Consider the following 20,834-nt stretch of genomic DNA (forward strand, 5'->3'; position numbering starts at 1 on the left):
CTTCAATTCCTACCACTCTCTCCTTTTCACATGCCTGTTTTATTTGCACAGTCATTTCACAGTCCAGTTGTTCTTTCTGGTCAGGTGGCCTATAAAATATTTCTATTACTAGTTTACTCTCTGAAACATCTCCAATGTAGCCCATAATGACATAGCAGGCCCGTTCCAGCCTCTCTCAGATCCCCACACTCAAAGGCTAATAAATCCTTTTTCTTCTCAAATAGCTCTCTCTTCTCTCATTCCCTTCTCTCCCCCCCCAAACAATCTAAACAGTATCTACTCTTAATATCTCTGTTATCTTCTAAGGCAAATGCAGTTGCATCCATACCTATTTCCCAATGGGCAATGCCTACGTGTACAGCTCAACTTGTAGCATCCACACCAAGATGCAGCAATAAGCATCCCCTCCTTCCATTCCCCTGCACCTACAGCCCAGCCCTTTCCTGACTGCATCTGGGACTGATGGCTTTGCCATTCCTGGTTGGGGTAAGAAGGCCTGATTCTTATTTCTGTCCATCTCCTGTCAACTCTCCAGTTCTCCAACTGCTTCCAATTTGTCTGGGAGGAAGGATCTGGTTAGAGTCAGGGATTTCTACTTTTTAATGACTCTTCTACTGTATCCCATAAATATATTTAACGAGCCTTTCCCACTCCCACTGAAAGAAGCCATCCTTCTGTCAGTTGTTGTGTAGGCTGGTTACACACAGCAGTGTGAGATGAACCTCATGCTTGGAGGTGAAACTGTCCTTGAGGTGTGCACTGTGTATTTTGACCTGCAATGCCTTACATTCCTCCATCTGTGCTTCCTCAGCATGTATTTCTGCCGCAGTGGGAGAGTGAGTGGTACCTCGGCAGGTTCTTGTGCCCAGCCAGGTCTTTGCAGGCAACCAGAGTGGCTTAGGAGTCACTGCCATGTGCCAAGGGTTACTAGTGTGTCATTAAGCACCAGGCCAAACTTTGAGGAAGTTCACTCTATACTAAACATAAATATGCTAAAAAGGAAATTTGGCCCTGAAATGATTTGGTGACTACAAAATGGAATTTCAAATATGTTTCTATTAGTGATCTGGAGGAAAGTGAGGGAGGATGTGGAGGGCTATGGCCAGTTCACAGCACCTAGCAAAAAAGGACCAGCCAAAAGGGAAGAGAAGAGCAATTTCCCTCCTTTCCTCTTGCAGCCTTGCTGCAGCCCTCCAACTGCATTCTCCAACACACCCCATGTTGCTCCCTGGCACCCAGGGAATCAGCTGGATTGTGCACCATAGCAAAGCTCTGCAAACACTGTGGTTGTTACTGACACAGACACACATTCCCACAAATACCACTGTCATGCTAGATACATCCAACCAAGCAGCCAAATGGTTTAAAGCCAAGCAGTGGTCTCAGAGCCAGTAAACTACAGCCTTTGGAAATCCCTAAGAACTCCAGAGGCAGAGTGCCCACTGCTATGCACTGTCCCATGGCTGCCACAGTTTCCTAGCTATGAGTGGTGCTGGTTTTGCAGACTGTGCCACATCTGAACCAGCCTGTCAGGCTGTGACAAATGCAGCCAGAAGCTTTGGATGTGGTACCTCCAGAGTGCAGCCCTGCAGGAGAACTTGGTGACATCCAGACCAGAAGGACCTGGTGCTGTACCTGGAATTACCAGTCTCAGCCCACGGGAGTGAAGTTGGGAACATCTGAGGCACATCTCCTCTTCCAAATCTTGGAAATGCTCCCACTGTGGTTTCTCAAACGCCAGTGTTGACACGTCTTGTTGGGCCTTAGAACACAGCAGTTGGACTCGGTCTGTACTGAGTCAGATGGATCCCACTTTTGCCCTGAGTCTATTAGCATAACATTTTAGTCCCTCTCGCTCTTCCAAACTGACACACAGTATTGCTGAAGTTCCTAAAAATCTGGATTCTGCTTTCCTTGGTAAGCCCAAAACATTTTTAAAAGGTTTGGAAGAAGTCTCAGAAGTTGTCCTGAATGAGGTCTGATTCATTCCTCCCATGGATGCATGCCTTGCCTCAGGGGTCAGATACCAACTCAGAGGCAGTAGCTGTTAAGGGTTTGATCCTCCCATAGATTTTGTATGTGACTGAGATGAATGAATTTTACATCTTTATCTACCTTTTCTCATCTGGACAATCGGCTACTAAAGATTATTCAAACCCATACATTCAGTGAGACCAACTTTTCTGTTGATCACGCTGTACGCTCAGAAGAGTGAGTTTATTAGCAGTTAACTGATCACACAGCAAAATAAAAGTATTAAAATGTGCTTTTCCTCTTCTGAATCCTACCGTCACCTCTGAGAATGGAGGCAGTGTGTCAGGTGAGGTCACCCAGTGCCTGGCAATGTCACCGCACTGTTGGGCGTTCCATGGCCACACCAGCTCCTTCCCCAGCACATCGCACAGCCTGTCCTCATACCAGAGAGCTGAACCAAAGCTCGGCTGCAGAAAGGAGTCACCCTGGGGCACTGCTGGGAGGAGATACCATGGTGCAGGGCCGAGCACAGGCTGTGCCATCCCCACTGTCTGCCCTGCCGTCGCTAAGAAGCACATGGGCCACATGGCGGTGTAAGGCTCAGAGTAATGTTGGGCAGCTCTCCCTATGGAGGGACCCTGGTACTTAATGCTATATGGCATACAGGCACAGTTTTGCTGGGTAAATGACACAATTAAATGAGGTAAATTGACAATGACAGACAGCGGGAAAATTATATTGACTGTAATGTTTACAAACACTCGTCACCTTCCAGCTCACTGATGAACTGGTAATTTTTTCACGGGAAGAAAAGATCCCCCTTGCTTTAAAGAAACCTATTGGATGAGGCACAAGGGAGACAACTAGACATTTAATTCAGTTTGACCAGCTCTGTCATCACGGCTCTTTGTTTCCCCATCTCTCTCTTTGTCTCTGACCTTTAGGACTGGGCAATTGGTGGCTGGCTTTTATTTATTTATTTAGACCGGGTCAGATCAAACAGATCCTGCTTCCCGCAGATAACGTGAGCGCAGAATATGAATGCAGACTTCCTCTATTGTGTCCCTTCGCCTCCCTTCCCCCCCTGTTCCCCCCACCTCCCTGCCTGCACGCTCCTGTGCACAAAAGCACACCGAGTCCCCACTCAGCAGCCCACCTTGAACAAAAACACTCCAGGACTCTCGAAACAGCAGAAGTGCTAATCAAGCAGGGCCCTGTGCTGTGTGCTTCTGCAGTGGTTGCCTGGCATAGAAATGGGCTGTCTGGCCGCAGCTATGAGGTAACGTCTGGCTTTTTTGCCAAGCTGCAGAACTAGTCAGACACTCCCTGGAACAACATTTCTTCAGGAAAAAAAAAAAAAAAGTTAGGCAAGAAATGATCTTCCAGAAACTTCCTTGCATCTTTCTGTGTGGGTTTTTTTTTTCTTCCTGGTTTTTTTTTTTTTTTTTCCTTACAAAAAGTTATATAACCGAATTACTTAGAATGCAATGGCTTTCGTCAGCTGATTTGGGGCAGTAATCTTACGAAACTGATTTCTCACACCAGGCACACTGGAAATTTGGAAAATGGAAAAGGGGAAAGAACACACCGACACCAATTACGTACACACAGGGATGAACCCCACTCTTTTTCCTGCACCACAATCTAAGCCCATCAGCTATTTTTGGATGGGAGCTGAAACACAGCAATATGAAAGCATCAAGGCAGAGCTAACCTGCAGCTGCAGCGTCTTTTTTTTTCAGCGCCGCCAATGAATCTAATTAACCAGTTAGAGGGACGGTTTGTTGTGCTGCAGCAACCCTTCTCTTTCCCTGAGAAGTTCCTGATATCGTCAGGCTGTGGAGTATTCCTGATTTAGACTATTCTGCTTTTTACAATGTCACTGACTGCTTTATTCTTTTTTTTTCCTGAAGGAAAGAAAATACATAGCTCATTTTCTGCAGTGAAGGTCGAAGAATAATCTGAGGAGATGTGGCTGCTCCTTTGGAGTTTGAAAACCCCTTATATCAAATATGTTTCTCCATCAAGAATTCCGGCTGTCCCGAGGTGACACCCCTCGAAGAGTTAATTCCTGAGAAGCAGCAGCCTTGGAAAGGTACAAGGAGGAATGTCTTGTCCTCGGGATAGGAGCAGCCAATGAAGCCGGGTGCTGGTGATGTAATGCAGCAAACCTGGTGCATCATTGGTTCCGGAGGTATTAGACTTGATATGATTTTGGAGAGTTGGGTGAGAGGAGTTTTTTGCAAGAAGAAGCCTGTAAATTTCCCCGCATCAAGGACACCTCACTGAAATCCTGCAGTGCTCCTCAGCTGGGCACGTCCGGCCGGGAAGTTTGCTCTGATGATAATTCTGTCTGGTGTCTTCTCGGTACTGTTTAGCTATTCTGCACTCTGCTATCTGGGAGGCATTTCTCTGAAGTCAGCCTGTGCTGGAATTACTTCTCTAGCCTGCCCATGAAATTGAAATGAATTTTTAATAAAAAGCAGTTGTTTTTTCTCTGACTCACCTCTGAACTCTTAATTGTTTCAGGCACCAACTTCCATTCCCCCAGCTTCTATTACCTTCCGAGGTTTTCATCTGCCCAGTCTTATTTCTTTAGCTGATTACTTCATGAGGAGATGGCTGATGAGGTCTTAAATGAACCTCTCCAGTCTGGGCTTGCTCTGAAGGGAGCTGCTCACAGCCCTGTGGTGGCAGCCCAGCAGCACAGAGCCTTTTGCTGGGCTGCAGTGTTTGCATGAGGCAGCAGCCCTCACTGCCGCTGCTGACCGGAGCAGTTTGCCCCAACTGCAGCCACATTCAGTCCCAGGATCCTCTGACATTCCCATCCCTTTCTCTCATCCCCCATCAGTGAAGCAGTCTCATACAGACGTTCACACGTGTGGCTCAGTGCTGCTGTTATGTGCTTCATTTCCAAACAAGAATAAGAATCCCAAATTTCCCTCAAAACAATGGGGGAAATATAATTTCTGTTCAGGTTTTATCTCGATAAAATCAAAATCTGTGTTCTGATGCAGACTTCCGAAAAGATGTACAAAAAACCCAAAGGATTTACTACTTACAAAAAAAAAGTCAAACGCCCCAAACAATTAACTCCAGCAGTGAGCCATCTCCCCTCACCTCCCACTTCTGTCTGAAGGACATTGACACAATTCCAATGAAACCGGCTCACGTTAGCAGTGTGTTTGAGCAGCAGCAGAGTGGCACCTTCCTGAGATCAAACGACCACACTTTGATAAGGAGAACACAGAGATGAATGGAAGGAAACTTTGCACCTCCTCTCCCTGCTCTGTACAACCTACGTACGATGGTACCGGCGTTCTTCTGCCGTCTTCATGTGAGTAATGCAGCCTTAAAAACCTCTTAGAAAGAGATCTCAAACTATGCTGGAGTGTCTGTGCCACCGCCCAGCTCACCTAATAGCAGAAAACTTCTCCTAATATCCAATCTAAATCTTTTTTGCTTCCTGCAAATTAAACTGATTTGTTCTTAAGCGGATATCCTACCTCTACCAGCCACCATCCTCCTCCAATCTACCAGCTTTCTACTACCAGGCTGTTGCCATGCTCTTCCTTAATCCTTTCTTCCCCCAGACTGAACCGATCCACTTCTTTCCATCTTTTCTTTTCACCCATGGTATCTAAATTTCAGATACTTTCTGTTGTCTTTACCCTGAGATTTTGTCTCCATTTTTTTGGAAGTTTCCAGAAAGAGACATGGCCCACCATGCTCCTGGCAGCGCGTTGCTGCGTCCTCTCCCCCCACTCACAAACACAGACAGGAGGAGCTCAGATGTCTTCTCTGAATAAGGGCCGATAGAAGCAAGGGAGAGGAATGTCATCCACGTAGCTCTCCTGCTTTGTGACATTTTGCTGAAAAAGCATCCCTGTTTGAATGTTCTCACAAAAGGAGAACCGGGCACACTGCACCTCCTCGGCTTCCCAGAGGAGCAGCACTGCCCAACATCCCCTGAGGGAACATTTCTGACCACTCTGCGCAGCGTTTCCACATCTCAGCACTCATCTGGACATCCCATGTGCTACCCGCTCATCTGTTCTGGCTTTCCAGTACCATCGTGCCAGAATGTCTCATAAATGCTGGTGAGGTGATTGTCATTAAATGGTACAGGAAGGAGGGATTTACTAGCAAGCTGTTGAAACATATAGGAAATGAAGGCTGCAGTGCAGCAGCTCACCAGTGCAATGCATACTGTGGTTGCAAGAAGCGTTACCAGGTTGTTTCTTTCTTCTGAATGCACGGGATGCAGACCATCCCTGGTCATCTTGCTCATCCTTCTCACTTGAAGCCCATGTCTGTCATCTCTGCTGACGTGGTAGGACTTTGTTTCTGCCATGTCAGAGTCGTGACTTCTGATTTCTTTCTTTGTTGTATTAAGCAAAATGAGGTTTTGTTTGCTACTTTGATGGAAAACAGTGCATCACTGCACTACTACCTAAGCAGAGGTATAAAATGAGCCTACAGTACAAGCGCACAAGATTGAGCTTACAAAGCCCCACCATGTAATTAGTTTTAGCACTGTTTATGGATTTTGATAACGAAGCCTGTGATGTTAGAATGTAATGACAATGAAATCCACATCCAGGGATCCTACAGCAGCACCAAGAACACCTCTTCTTTTGCAGGCCTTCCTACCTCCTAACAAGATGTTCTCGTGTTGGCTTTGGAAAATTCACATTGCAACAAATAATGTGCTGTGCTGAGGCCCTGCCCTGTGTGGAGAACTTGGGAATGGCCGTGCTGGGTGTTTGCTGTGTGGTTTATAGAAATGCATCTCACTTGCGACTCCAGCTAGCCGAGCGGCTCAAAATTGCTGTAATAACAGTGACAGCTGTGTTTGGAGTTGGTTTTTGTGTATGTGTGTGTGCTGCTTTGCTACAGGGAGCCTTTCCATTTACTTCAGGTAGTTTGAGAAAGGGCCTTTGGACTAGCAAATATCTTTTGCAGCACAGACTTTCATATGAGCCAGCCATTGACCCAAACCGCAGGGAACATGCGTGCACACAGGGAATAAAAGTAAACATTTGAAAATACGGCTGTTTCCAAATAGTCTTGTGTTATGGCACAGAAGTCCAGTGGATAACCAGGTACACAAAATGCATCACTACATTTTTCCCACCGCGTTGAGAAATCCACACAAACTGAGCTCACAGAAATGTCGTCCTGCTCACAGCCGCTCCTCAGCCACGTCCCCAGACACGTGCTTCTTAAAACCTGTCTGCAGATGATGTGCTGCAGGGTCACAGCAAGCCCTTTCTCTTGCAGCCCTGTGGGGCACAGTGCTCCCCTGGCCCCAGCACCACCAGCCGGCCCACTGCTGCATCCTTGGGTGCAGGCAGGCCTGACTGCATGGACAAACACAGCGCCTCACCCGCAGCAGTGACTCCTGCAGCAACCCCAATGGAAGATGCTTGGGTGTCTGGTTGCCACCGTGCTTCTTCACAAATTGCTCACATTTGAAAGCAGAAAAAATTCCACTCCACAGGACATAAAGTGTCAATTTAAGTGTTAATTATATTTTCATATCAGAACGTAAACTCCGGTTTGTAAGAACATGGGAGTCCTTAAAATATATGGCAATAAAAAATGGAAACAGCCAGTGTTCTTGAATCAATTTTCACATTTATAACTTTAAAGAATAGTTCCCTTCTTCTGTCTCACGTTGTCAGCTCTGTATGGCTCTCTGCTTGCCTTGTCATTTCATCAAGAATATGTCAGCCTCCCATTTGCAATGCTTCTTTCGATTAAAACAAATATCCCAAAATACCACCACCACCAAAAAAAACAGCAGAAGCAAAGTCTTAACAATATATTAAACCACATGGGCATGGTCATCTGAAAGAAGATGACAAAGTTATTTTATCAGCTATGGGGAAGATTCAGGCTGTAACTGTGAAGAGAGTATCCTTATCCTGCTACCAATGGCTGCCATCCATGTGTACACACCGCTGGTCATTTCCAGAGGTCATTTGTGAAACACAAAGTATGCCGTAGAGATCATTTATCACAGCATCTGAGGGCTTTCTTGGGAATCACAACAACAGGACCTTCCACAGAGATGATTTACTTTATTTATTGGATTTCAAAATTCTAAATCTGTCCAAGGTCATCACGGTAATGAGAAGCACGAAGTTAAAAGATGCTGACTGCAGAGTTTGCAGAACCTTTCCGATACCTTCTAAGCGCTCATTTCTAATTCCTCAAACTACTGACTTCTTATTTTTAAGCTTCTCCAAACTCCCACAAATCCCAGGAGCCCATCACAGCCTTCCAAACCTCTAGCAGTACATTTACTTTCTTCTACGTTAACTACTAGACCTAATTAAACAACACTGTCTCATCTGAGTGGATGATATTCTTACAGGCTGAATACAAATTAAAATTCCAGTTCTGTTAACATTCAGGTCAGTTAATCAGAATAAACCTCCTTAAGAACTGGAAGACTAAAGTGATTTCAAAGTCAATCATACTCAACACATTTTTAAGGATGTCATTTGTAATATTCTCTGTTGGTTCCCTTTAAATAATCATAAAAAAGAACTAACCGGTCTCAGATCAGCCTAATTCAATGGAAGAAAAATGGAGAATTTTCAGTGAAGGGTTGCTAAAGAGCTTCAGTTTCCAAAGGGCAGGCATGCAGCCCTGCGTGTGGAAAATTGTACAGACAGTTGCCAAAACAGCATGTGCAAATTAGACATCGTGCACATAATGAACTTGTTAGAAGACTAATTCAAGATTTGCATGTGGAAATCTGAATGTAGAGCTGCATTATTCCTGTGAATGCAGATGTATCTATTAGCTTGTGTGTTTTAGCAGATGTTATTTTGAAAACAGTATCCTAAGTCCTCACAGTACAGAAATTAATAACCAGACATTGCACTTTCTTGGAGCCTTTCTCTCTTACATAGGACATAGTGCTAGACACTCAGAAATGATGAGTTTTCAACCCACCCTCATAACAGAAATTCCACATGAGGGAAATTGTATGCATTACTTTTACCTACTTTTGTTTACCTATCAGTGAAATGGCTTAAATATTCCTTATCTGCCATCACATGCATGCTGTCAGACACAATTAGTGCCTGTAATTCACTTTAAGCTCTGCAAATGGTTGCATGTTTTAGAACAGAATTAAAACTCGAATTGTTTAACCCGATCATTTTCGCACTGCAAATGCCAATCACTTGGCAGTAACTTTCTGACATTAAACAGAGAGAAAAAGAGGGAGAAGGAAGCAAACAGCCATCCAGGTATGCTGGCACACCTGGAGGTGGGCTGGGCCTCCCTAACTGGAGCTGGCACATCAGTAACGTAGGGCTTTAGATGAGGGTGCACAGAAGAGCGCAGAAAGCAGAAGCACAAAAAGGCCCTGTTTGGTGCAGTGTGCTGGGGAACGAACCCTCCCACTAATTGCTTCAAATGGGGACTTTCAACATGTACGTGCCATGGCTGGTTGTTTTAGGTCTCAGCTGCAACGATGACAAACGCCGGCTTTGCTTAGCATGCAGTTTGCATATTGCTCAAATACATATAGCTGCTCAGGTTTTAGGCCCTGGAATCATTCTTTCTAAAGTGCAATGCTATTTTCAGCTTTATCTTCATTTTATTCTCATTGAAAATAATTGCTGTGATTTAGAGACTGTCTAATGTCCTGTCGTTATCTCCAGATCTCTGGTAGTATAAGTCTGCTGGCATCCAGTAGAGAACCTAAAAGCTGCACAGATTTTCAAGTTGCAGCGTGTTAATCTTGTTCAGTATGTGGAACGATCTCTCTAATTGAGAAGATAAATGTGGCCCAGCTCTAGATGTGCTTCTTCTGTGTTTGCATTTGAAGTTCAGTAAATGCAAGGAAGGGGAAAATAAAGAAATAAAGCAACAAAATAAACCAAAAACCAAAACAACAACAAAAAACCCCTCTGCAGAAACAAAATGAAACTGAGGTGTTGGCTTTGAAGTCAATAACCTGATTTGATATGTCCTGCCTGAGCGTGCTCTGTCCATAAAAACTGAAGATAAATATTATTCAAATCACCTTGCAGAGAAAGAAATTTGCTTGTAGGAATTCTTGAAGTACAAGGATAGTGGAATCTTGTCTTTGTCTGAGCCATTAGCCAACCTTTGGCTTCGTTATAAGACAGTGCTGCTGGATTTGTGCCTTAACCTGTTGCACTGACACAGGAGATGGAAACCAAGAGGCTGAGATCGACTCAACTTTGCTTGAAAAGTAACTGATCATTGTTTTCTGACTGCCCAGTCAGCAAGAAAAGCAAGAGGGAAACACATTTTACAACAAAATCCATAATTTTTGTCTGTCGCTGCTTTATTTGTTCCCTGTACCCGTTCAATAGCCCCTTCTACTGCTCGTTTCTTTCCTTCACTGACAGATAGAACAAGGAAGAAAACACTAAGTTTTCCCAAGAGAAGTCTCAGAGGTCCCTGCACCAGAGTGCTGGCACCATGCAGTGCATCACACCCCACATCCCAATACCCCCAGAGCTCTGTACATGCCACACTGCCCTCTGGTTCTCAAATCCACCCAGGGGAGTCCTTCCTAAGAAATCTAGTAGAAGCAGCAAAACACAATCGCATGGATTCCAAATGGCTGTTGCACATCACACCTCCCGTGTTTTCCCTCACTCTGCTCCTGCTTTCACCTGGTTGGCAATACCCACAGGTGTAGTTTGTGTGTGAGATGAGCCAGGTTGAGAGGCAGGCTGTTATCACTGCTCTCACAGTGCATGTGATTTTTTTTTTTTATGTGTTCCTACTTGTAATTTTATCGCTCGGTTATTATTTCACAGCGTATTTTATTGCACTTTTTACTACAGGAGTCTTGTGAGTATTGCTGTTAGGTATCAGGGAGCAAGCTTCAGCTGCTGCAGTCTGCCAGTGGAAACAGGCAAGAGGTGCCCAGCTGAAGTGGAGCTTTCTGTCTCTGGGGTCTGCATGGTGCAATGTAACCTCAAGATGCCTGGCTTAGTCTATTCTGAAAGCTGTCTGCAGCGCTGCTCCGTGCACATCCTGCAGAAGTCCCAGGCGGAGAGAGCTGCAGGCGGGTTGGCTCTGTTATCCAAATCGGGTCACTCATTCGTAATTATTTATAACCTCTGTCTGCAGTGCATTGCGCATCATGATGAGCGCACTCTAACGGGAAACTTCTTGGACGTCCAGCTTCTGCTGCTTTCTCTCACGAGGAATCCCAAGCAGAGCTCCCCTCGGGCTCAGCATACTGCCACACTGCCGGGCCTGGGGGCACAGCGGCGGTGGGTGTGCTCCCTGCTGACCTCCCACCAGCCACAAGAATAACATTTGCAGGCTCCTTGTAAAGCTGCCAATAATGAGGGCTCCCTCATTACAAAGTCTAATTATCGGAGTGCGATTGTAGGGGACACAACCTTAACATACAGGCTTTTGTGACCCTTTTCTTCACCCAGTTTATCAGGATGCTTCTCCACGTCGGACCTGGCGGCGTGCAGTGCCCATCCTTGCTGAGCCTTTCCCGTCAGTCCCACACCAGCAGTCAGTTGGAATCAGTTTGATGAATCGGCGGGTCAGCAGGAGAGAAACAAGGCATATTAGTCTTTAAGCTCCTTAGATAAAGTGTCCCAATGAACCCTGGCAAAAAAGAGGAATCAGAGTGGGACCCTGCGGTTAGGGGAGGGGAATTAATGGCCGTTCGCTGTTTTTATTTTAAGGAAATCAATGGACTTACTGGAGACGGGGTGATGGAACACACAGCTGGTAGAATGGACAGCCAAAGATCACTATTTTCCTTTTAAGCAAATCAATGTGTTAATTGGGATTCTGGTGGGATTCTGAAGCTGCTAATGGAGGTGGGGGCCAGTGGAGGATCATTAGTCTTTATTGTAAGGAGTACAGTTAGTTAATTGGGGTGTGATTGTGTTGCTGAAAGAGAGAACAACAAAGAATGAAAAGTGATTTTTAAAAGCTGTCGCTTTAAGCTCTCTCTAATGAAATGGACTTATTAAAAAAGCTAAGGAAAGATATAACTTGTTTCTCCTTTAGGTCTTTCAACTTGTGAAGATCTTCATTGTGATGAGACCATTCTCTTTTGTATGACAGGTTTTCCGGCTTTCTAACCTGTCTTAGAAAGAAATGATGCAATCCTTGGAAAGTTACTCCTGATCTGAGCCTCATGAAGTTGGTGGCAAAGTGACACTGGGTCAGATGAGATCAGATCCTCCCCAAATACCCCTATGACTGTAGACACAGCTCCAGCTCTTATTTCAACTGGGAATTCTTTTATGCACAAAGATGCACGGTTTCACAGAGATACTAGGCTGATAGGAAAAATCTAGAAAAATCTAGATTTCTTATGAGTTCATCCCTATTGTACATGAATGAGAAGTTCTGAGTCCGTCTGTGATCAGGCAGTGAGTCAGTCAGCTGAATGGCATGAAGAATGAGCAGGCTCATCACAGCCCTCAGCCTGCCCTCAAGAGCCCAGCAGCCAGGACTGCTTTATTCTCAGTGTAATAAAACCAGATTCGCACTGAAAGAGAGAGATGAAGTTTCCCTTGGAGACCAGGTGGAGACCAGGTGGTGGAGTGGATGCTTCTGTTGTTGAACTGAAGAGTTTCTCATCAAGGGGAAGGAGCTGTTTGCAAAACTGCACTGGAAAATGTTGGTTTAACCTCTTAGGGCCGATTCAGAAAAAAATCTTTTTTTTTTTTCTTCTGTTTTTTTAATGAAAAAGTAAATGAAAAATATAGTTAGAAGTGAATCGTTTAGAATGAGTAAAATGTGTCACTTAGTTTGAAATAGAAAGCATCCTTTCACTTGCCAGCACTTAAACAACAAATCCAGGTACATTTTGGAATGGTGCACTGTTTCATGTAAAAATGTTAAAAGAGAAGGCTTTGATTTGCTTACATTTTAAGAATGAAACGACTCAAGTTGAACTCATAAAATGGTTCAGTTGACTCAAATCTGTTTTCTTCAGAGCATAATGTTTTATCCACCTCTCCCCCAGCATAGCAGTACATCCCAGAAATGTTCTGTACAGCATCAGAACAGGGCCCCAATCCTTTCTTAAGCACCTGTGAGCCCTACTCAGTGGCTTTGCTCTCCATCACACGTCAGATGTATGTTACTTGTGCAATTCACAAGTTTCAGGTCTGCTTTTCTTTCACCGCTCACAAGGTTCAGCTTCACCAGGCTGTGATTCCCTGCTAGCCTTGTTGGATGCTGGAAGGAATGCCGGCAGACTTTCTGGTGCTGCTAAAAGCCCTCAGGCCAGGCTGGCAGATAGCAGCCCTCTTATTTGTTTGTCTAAATAAGCACAGAGCGTGATGGGCAAGCTATCAGGGGAAAATCAAATTGGTGGGGATGTAGCTTCAAGGGAATTACTGCTTCTGATGCACCGCTTTTAAAAACATATAAAAATTAACAGTCGGTGGCTAAAGCCAGAAACTGCATTTCAGGACTGGCAGTGATGTTTCCAACAGAACATTTCAACTGAAAAGATCCTAAGCTATAGCATATGATAAGCACACAGCCCATTCTAGAAGCCTGTTTAGCCCAGAAGTGAAAGCAGAGTGAAAGTGCAAGTGACTCCAGGTGTGTGATTAAAAGGAACTGAAAACAATGAAATGGCTCCACATTGTGAAAACTTAAATATATATACCCATATCTGTGTGCTGTGCGTGCTTGAGAAGAAAGTACAGAGAATCTGAAAGCTTTTAGCAAACTCATAAAACCAGACACTGTAGGAAATGAACTTGTTCCAAAAAGAAAAGCTACTTTTAGAAATACAGCTCCATGTCTGGCCACAAAGTAATTAAGGTTCTTAAAGCTTTCCTGTCCAGATGAGTGACTGGCACAAAAATAAGAATAACAGTACAGTAATAACAGCGGTGACTTGTCACTGTAGGGAATAGGCAGCAGTAAACAACTTCCAGTGGGAGGGTGAGAGAAAAGGGGTAGGAGTGTGCATGGCGAGGGGTCGTGGTGTGTGTGCCCCTTTGAGGTATGGGAGAGGAGAACTCAGACTGCTTGCCAAAGCAATGCGAAACATCTTGTCTTAGGGTTCAATTCATAAAAAGAATAGAACTGAGTCATATTCTTTCCACTATTCAGTGTGTGTGTGACACAAGATGCAAATTCCACGTGTGATTCATAGAGAAAGATGTCAGTTTTGCAGAAGCACACGAGTCTGAGTGCTGCTTCAGGTCCAGACTGAGCCGCTGCGGAAAACTGGCTCTTCTTCTCTCAGCATCCAAAGGCAGAACCCAGAGACCTGGCCCAGACAGCACTCACCCACCTCCTGCAGTGTGATTACCAGTTTCCATTCTTTTTAGCATGAGTGGAAGGAACTTGTCATGTTACAGAACTGGGTCTGCAAAACTCATCCAGTTCAAGTGGAGTTTTCCATGAACACCAGCGGGCATCGGACCAAGCCGTGGAGGACAAAAAAAAAAAGGTTCAAATATGAGCAGAGCTCAACAAATCGCAGAGCATCTTTTCCCAAACATCTGCTGAACTTTTGATACCTCCATTCAGAATGCACTTGTGCCATCTGAAAGTAGAAAACTAGAGAAACTTCAAGTCCAAGTAAGATGGCATCACCCAAAGGCCGGTGGTGCGAAACTGACAGTCCCACGGATGGTTCTGTTCTGTGCTGATGCTGAGCTCAGGCTGACGTGCAGTACAGTTGCACTGCTTCCTTTCTGCATTGGAGGTAAGTGAAAACCCAGAAATGCTATCTGCTGTCCTTGGAAAATAACGCGGAGCATTTTGTTTGGCATTTCTGTCAGCGTGTCCAGTTGAGCAATCTGCCACACCACCATGCAATGCCATGATTTAATCCTTTCTTGGGCTGCCTTAGTACAGGATGGCACAGTCCCAAAGGAACACCCATTTGTTTTGAAAACTAAGCCAGATCTCAAACTTCTTCTTTTCTTTTCTTTTCTTTTCTTTTCTTTTCTTTTCTTTTCTTTTCTTTTCTTTTCTTTTCTTTTCTTTTCTTTTCTTTTCTTTTCTTTTCTTTTCTTTTCTTTTCTTTTCTTTTCTTTTCTTTTTTAATTTTAGGAAAATTCCACTGGTTGGAAGAGAGAAAACAGGATTTTTTCTCCATAAAATACAATGTAAAGTATTCCTAACTATAAAGCTGATCAGAAAATACATTTTCTCAAGAAAATGTCAATGAAAATATTTTTTCCTTCCATTCATATTTTCCATGCAAATATTAGTCTTCAAAGTTAAATAAACACATGCACTCATGTACACGCTTGTTGAACATGTATTTTGTCATCCCTCTTCTCTACAACCCAAACTTGGCATGATATTCTGCAACAGCTCTGCACTGCTGGCATGGGGAAGGAGTGTCTCAAAATATTCAGTAAACAGCTACCCTCTGTTACAAAAGGAATGATAATGTCCCACAGAACCCATTGCTCTGGCAGTTTTATCCCCCTGAAAGGTGCTTTTTAGGGAAGGTACTAATGAGGCCACATAGATTCATTCTGTGTAGAAGCTGATTCAGAATAGAGAGATTCAGGAACCCCACAACGAGCATTCAGAGTTCCAGCCCAGAGTCTACAGAGGTGCTGCATGTTTGAACATCCCTCCAAATATTCAGAGGCCATGGATGTGGGATTGGAAAGGCCTCTGAAGTCATCAAGTTCATCTGCTGCTGCTGGAAATGAGTACAAAAGAGGATGTTCAGGAAGCAGGGAGGGAGCTGCTCTACGGCTGTTCTCTTCAGAAAGCTGGAGTTCATCTGACTGGAATCACCAAGCAAACCTTCAGGAGTCCCTTTACTTCCCCCAATGCAAAGGAAACTATTTCAAGCTCATGGACTGCATTTGTAATGGCACCCTGCAGACTTCACACATCCTGGAGAAGCTGATCCAACAAGCATTACTTCTCTCCTTTTGTTTTTCAGTCTTACAGCCTGGTTATGATTCACTCTCTCAGGAGGAAATGAAAGTCAGCAGCTGTTGACTTTTTAGCCAGAGAGAAATACAGTTTATGGAGCAAAAAAATCCAACAGGAACAGAAGTGGGCTGAACAATAAACCAATTTCAGATGGAATAAACAAAGGAACAAAACCATCAGCAGCTGAGAGCAACAGGAACTCTGAGCTTCAGTTTGTTATTTGTCCATTGCAGGGTTACAAGCCAAATGAGTGTTTATATGAGACTAAGGACATAGACTGCAGTAAGAAAATACTCTAACGGTAAGAACTCCATGCAACTGTGTTTCACTTCAGTCATGTCCAGGTGTAACAAAGTCTCCAAAAGCGGAAAAGGAACTGAATAAAAATCGAAGCAAACTTTGAATAGCTCTGAATAGGCGTGGGACTCACCAGTGCTCCAAAACTGGGAGATAAAGAATCAAGCATTTCTTACACTGTTTCCCCTTTCCCAAGCCTTCAAGTCCTGACGGAATTGTTAACTCACTACATCCTGTCAGGTGTAAATGCTACCATGGCACCATTACTGTCCTGAGATGAACAAGAGGCCAGCTTCCTTCACATAAGGGTTACCAGTTCAGAATAAGGCCAGCAGAGGTGGAAGATGCTTTCTCCATAACCACTGTTTGGAATTAAGCCTACTTACCCATCTACAGTGGATAAGCTGCCTGTGTGCACTTGTTACACAGCAAGCTATAGGGAACCTGATCAAACAAAACTGTGAAAGATGAATCAAAGAAAATCACCTGCTGGTTTTGAATCAGCAGTCTTTATAGCTCTAAAAACTATTGCTTCTGAGTGTTGAGACAAGGGAAGAGTAACTTCTTGGATGCGATCAGTGGATATTTTATTGTTAAAAAGCAACAGAATGTAGCTATCAAACTGAAAACTGCCCCACAGACCTACTGGAAACATCCTGTGCATGTTTAAGCGCATCCAAAGCAAGGAGTGATGATTCCACATCTAACCCTGTCCAATTTTGACGTTGGCATCCAAGTAACAGCTGCCTTGTGCGGCTTATTGAATGAGGGAACGTCACCTGTCCACACTCCTGTTTTGCTCAAGGCACCACAGGCAGGCACTTGCTCTTAGCCTGTGTAAGCACAACCTCACGCTTAACAGTCACCCATTAACAGTGACATGCTCCCAGTTCCCATCAGCTCTAAAGACAGGCTGAGCTCAGAGGTCAGCTTCCAGGTTAGTGCAACCAGTGGTGAGCAGGGCTCAGCCTTCACATCTCCGCCATCACCACAGGCAAGCACTGCCTCAGCAAGGCTTCTGCTTTCTCGTTACCAACTGGAGAACGGAAACAGATTCCTTTGCCCTTAGCACCTGATTTATAGAGAGAGTCACTGAAATCATGACTGCAGTAGATCAGCCATGAGAATTGCAAGACATATCTGACATGCAAGTCAGCCAGCGGCAGCCCGCCCAGGTGGCTGCCACAGTAATGCTGAGCTGTGGCACCCTGTGCAGTGTCAGGCAACACCAGGTGTGTATTTCAGCCTGGATAGTGAAAGGAAAGAGAAAGATGGGATTTGTAAGTTGGGAATAGGGCTCTGAGAGATGCCTGTAGCAGGAGACTTGTGAGTGATACAGCAGAAGGTTAGCAGTTTGTGTGGGCTGAAAACATACTAGGACTCTTAATTTTTCTTAGCATCCTTCCCACTTCCCACAGGTTCCTTTCCTTAGATCTCACTTCGTTCCCTGCCTCAGTGGGAGACACCACTCAGTCACTGTCTGCAGCTCTGGAGATGCATGAGAAGCTTGGGTGGTTTTCTTCCTTGAACCGACTCATTCAGAGTAAAAAGGATCGTGGCAAATCTAGTCACTGTGGATCCAGAAGTAAATCAGGCATAGTACCTCTATTCATGTGAAGTTTGGAAAATGCTCTCAGTAGAATTACTGCATTGATTGTTGCTATTTCAGAAAACCTATGCAAATTCTGTGAAAATACATAGAGTTAGTAATGGAAAAATACTAATAAAGGAACTCTTTCAGATCTAACTTGGCCTAAAATTTAGGCTTTGTAATAGCAAGCTGCAACAAAACTTGTATTTCCATGACATTTTGTTTTAAATTCCAATGCGGAGGAGGGAGAAAAGTTTGAACAAAGATTCTCTGTAGTCCTTGCTTTGTGAGGAAAGACACGAAGCCTGAGAATCTCACAGAGTGACTTAAAGCTTCTCTGGGTGAATGCTGTCAGGAGTTTCTGTTCATCAGAACATGTGCTGCTTCTGTGCTCTCTTCAGCAGCCCAGCCAGGACACTGCTTTAAGGGCACTGATGGCCCAGCAGAGCCCAGCAGAGCCCAGCAGAATTTCTCAGGGCTCACTCTGAGATTTCCTGGCTGCTGTCTGGGCACACTTGCCCAAACCCTGGACATCCAGCAGCCTGCTTCTTGGGAGCACTCCAGGTGGCCAAGGGCCAGGGTTCAGGCAGAGCCTCACTGAAGTCAGCCGAGTGCCTTAGCACAGGTGCTCAACCCAGCTTTCATGGTCCCTCCTTTGGATGGGGTACCTTTCCTAAGCTCTGCATTGAGGCAGTAAGAAGTGGAGAGTTACCTGTGGCACAGAGCATTTGTAAACCTTGAAAAATGAAGTCAGGTTGATTGATGCAATGAAACAGGAGCACGAAACGTAAGGACTATGGCTCCCACCTACATGTACACAGCCTCAGGCTGGGAGACTTGCTTCATGGTATGACACACGAATGTTTTCCATAGTTATTGCAGTCCTCGCTAAATATTTCAGTTAATCCAAGCCCCAATTTTCTGTCCCAGAAAGGGGGAGGGAAGAGAAATTCTGGCAAGTCTCGAACATTATTCCTACAGTCTAATATCATAGCATAGGTATATTAGGAGATCAATATTGCTAGCAAAGATATAATGCAATACAACATTATTTCATTGTGAAAAGGAGCTTGGCTTTTCTGGAGCTTCTGGTTATTTCCTGCTGAAAACCTCATAGCAACAATTGGCGTAATGCACTGGGATGATCTTCTTACACAGAAAACATCTCCACAGTTGAGTCCTCCAAAGGGCAACATCTTTACAAGTACCACCACGAAATGTATGGTCAGGGTTTGCGTTAGCAACATTTAAAAAGTATTTTCTAGCATTTATTTGGCAGCGATACAAAGGACTTCCAATAAGTGCCCACGTCTCTCTGTACTGGCGCAGAACCCCCAGAGGAAGGCACTGCGGGGGCCCCCAGTCAGCACTTAGTTTAGTCTGGGGTTGCTCCACCCAAAACATCCTTGAACCTCACAAGAGAACATTTCAAGGACACTTTTAGCAGACTTGTGATCACAAAGGGGAAAAAAAACCAAAGTATTTGAATTATTTATCCCTAACAGTATTTTTAGAGAGAAGAGGTTAAAATAAACTTTATCTGTAGGAAGCCTAGGCTTGATTGGAAACCTCTCCGTATATTTGGAGTCCTGTTTAATAAGGCATCCGGACAGAGGGAGCATTCTTCTGTAAAGCCCGTTTGGCACAGAAGCCTGCAGCAAGAGCTGAGCAGGCAAATCCCACGGCAGGGGAGAGACAGCACTTTTTGACCCAAACAATGTCTAGACAGCCTGAAAACAGATAAATTAACAGGCAAGCAGCAGCGGCATCACACAGCAGCAAAGCAGTGGATATTTGTCACCTCAGTGATGGGTTAAATGAAGATTCAAGGCCTCGGTATAGTCTTTATGAAACACAATGTACTCCAGCTGTCTCCCTCCCTCCTCCTGAGCTATTTACTGTGTTAACAGCTCCATGCAGAAAGTTCACATTCACTGACATGGTAAACATTTCCCATCTTTTACAGGCTGCCCTAATGAGGCAGCGGGATCAGAACAAATTAGTGGCAGAACTCCCCCATCTCCGTGCACACGGTGTAGGAGCAAACGTCCTTTGCATCTCGTGCGCCCTGTAGAAGCTGCTCTTGGCTCCTAATGCGGCAATTCGTGGCAAATGAGAAAGTGGCTGTTCAGCCATAATGGTGTAACAGTATTTTTAAATGCAGTTCCTGGTTGAGGATGCTGCGTTCGCTTTCCAGTCTGGCTGCCCTGTATGAGAAAAGATGTCTTTTACTATATATAGCAGGGTCTGAAAAATACATTTTGCTGCTCTAAGAAGCACAAATCGCTTCAGATGACACTTTGGGTAGAAAAGAGATGCGATTTCATCCACTGTGTTTACTGAAAATTATACACACACAAATTACCTTAATGAGATGCAAACCTTGTCGTTTGCATTTAGTGCACCACTAACAAAATTCTTCTAGCTGCAATGATAGTATATTTAGCATACAGAAAATAAATTTGTTACATCAATGCTGTCAAAATGAAACAAGCCAAACTGTGATTAAAGCAGTTATCATTAAACCAGAGGCTGACTTCCAGAGCTGTTGTGAAAACAGCAAAAGAAGCAATTTTCCCAAGTGCATTTCAAGTGATTGAGTAAAAATTGAACTTATGGTAGACTATGTTATAGAATACTACTTAAAGTGTTTGGATGATGATACTTCATAACACAGAAGCCTTCGTGCAGTACAATTTAAATCCTTTTTTTGTAGCAGAGCTTGAAAGCATATTAAAGATTGAGAGACTTTCTGTGTGAATCAGCTCTCCCATTCTCAAATATGACAGCGAGGAAGTTTTGTTTGTGTGAGATTCCCTCTGTATGCAGAAAGATGCACAGGAGAGAGGCAGGACTCCATATACCACACAAGATGCATGTCCTGGCTCTTGCCAAGCAATATTCTGTGCATCTTCAGTAAGGCAGGAGTTGTAAACATGTTGTATAATCACCTAACTGGGCTGTGACCCATTTGTAAGCAGCACAGGAAAAATACATCAAAGTCACAGATAGTCTCCTCAGACAGGCCTCGACAGATGCCCATCTGGTAATAACC

General features: G+C 44.3%; 1 long non-coding RNA gene across 1 annotated transcript; it reads left to right on the forward strand.

Moving 5' to 3' along the window:
* The first annotated feature begins 5,163 nt into the window (after window positions 1-5,163).
* LOC125701338 (uncharacterized) lies at window positions 5,164-19,227 on the forward strand. The gene is made up of 3 exons (XR_007380210.1): window positions 5,164-5,311; window positions 12,019-14,692; window positions 17,607-19,227. It is a non-coding gene; the product is annotated as an uncharacterized LOC125701338 (long non-coding RNA).
* The last annotated feature ends 1,607 nt before the right edge of the window (window positions 19,228-20,834 follow it).

Source organism: Lagopus muta, chromosome 16, assembly GCF_023343835.1.
Source record: "Lagopus muta isolate bLagMut1 chromosome 16, bLagMut1 primary, whole genome shotgun sequence".
In the NCBI taxonomy this organism is placed as follows: domain Eukaryota; kingdom Metazoa; phylum Chordata; class Aves; order Galliformes; family Phasianidae; genus Lagopus; species Lagopus muta.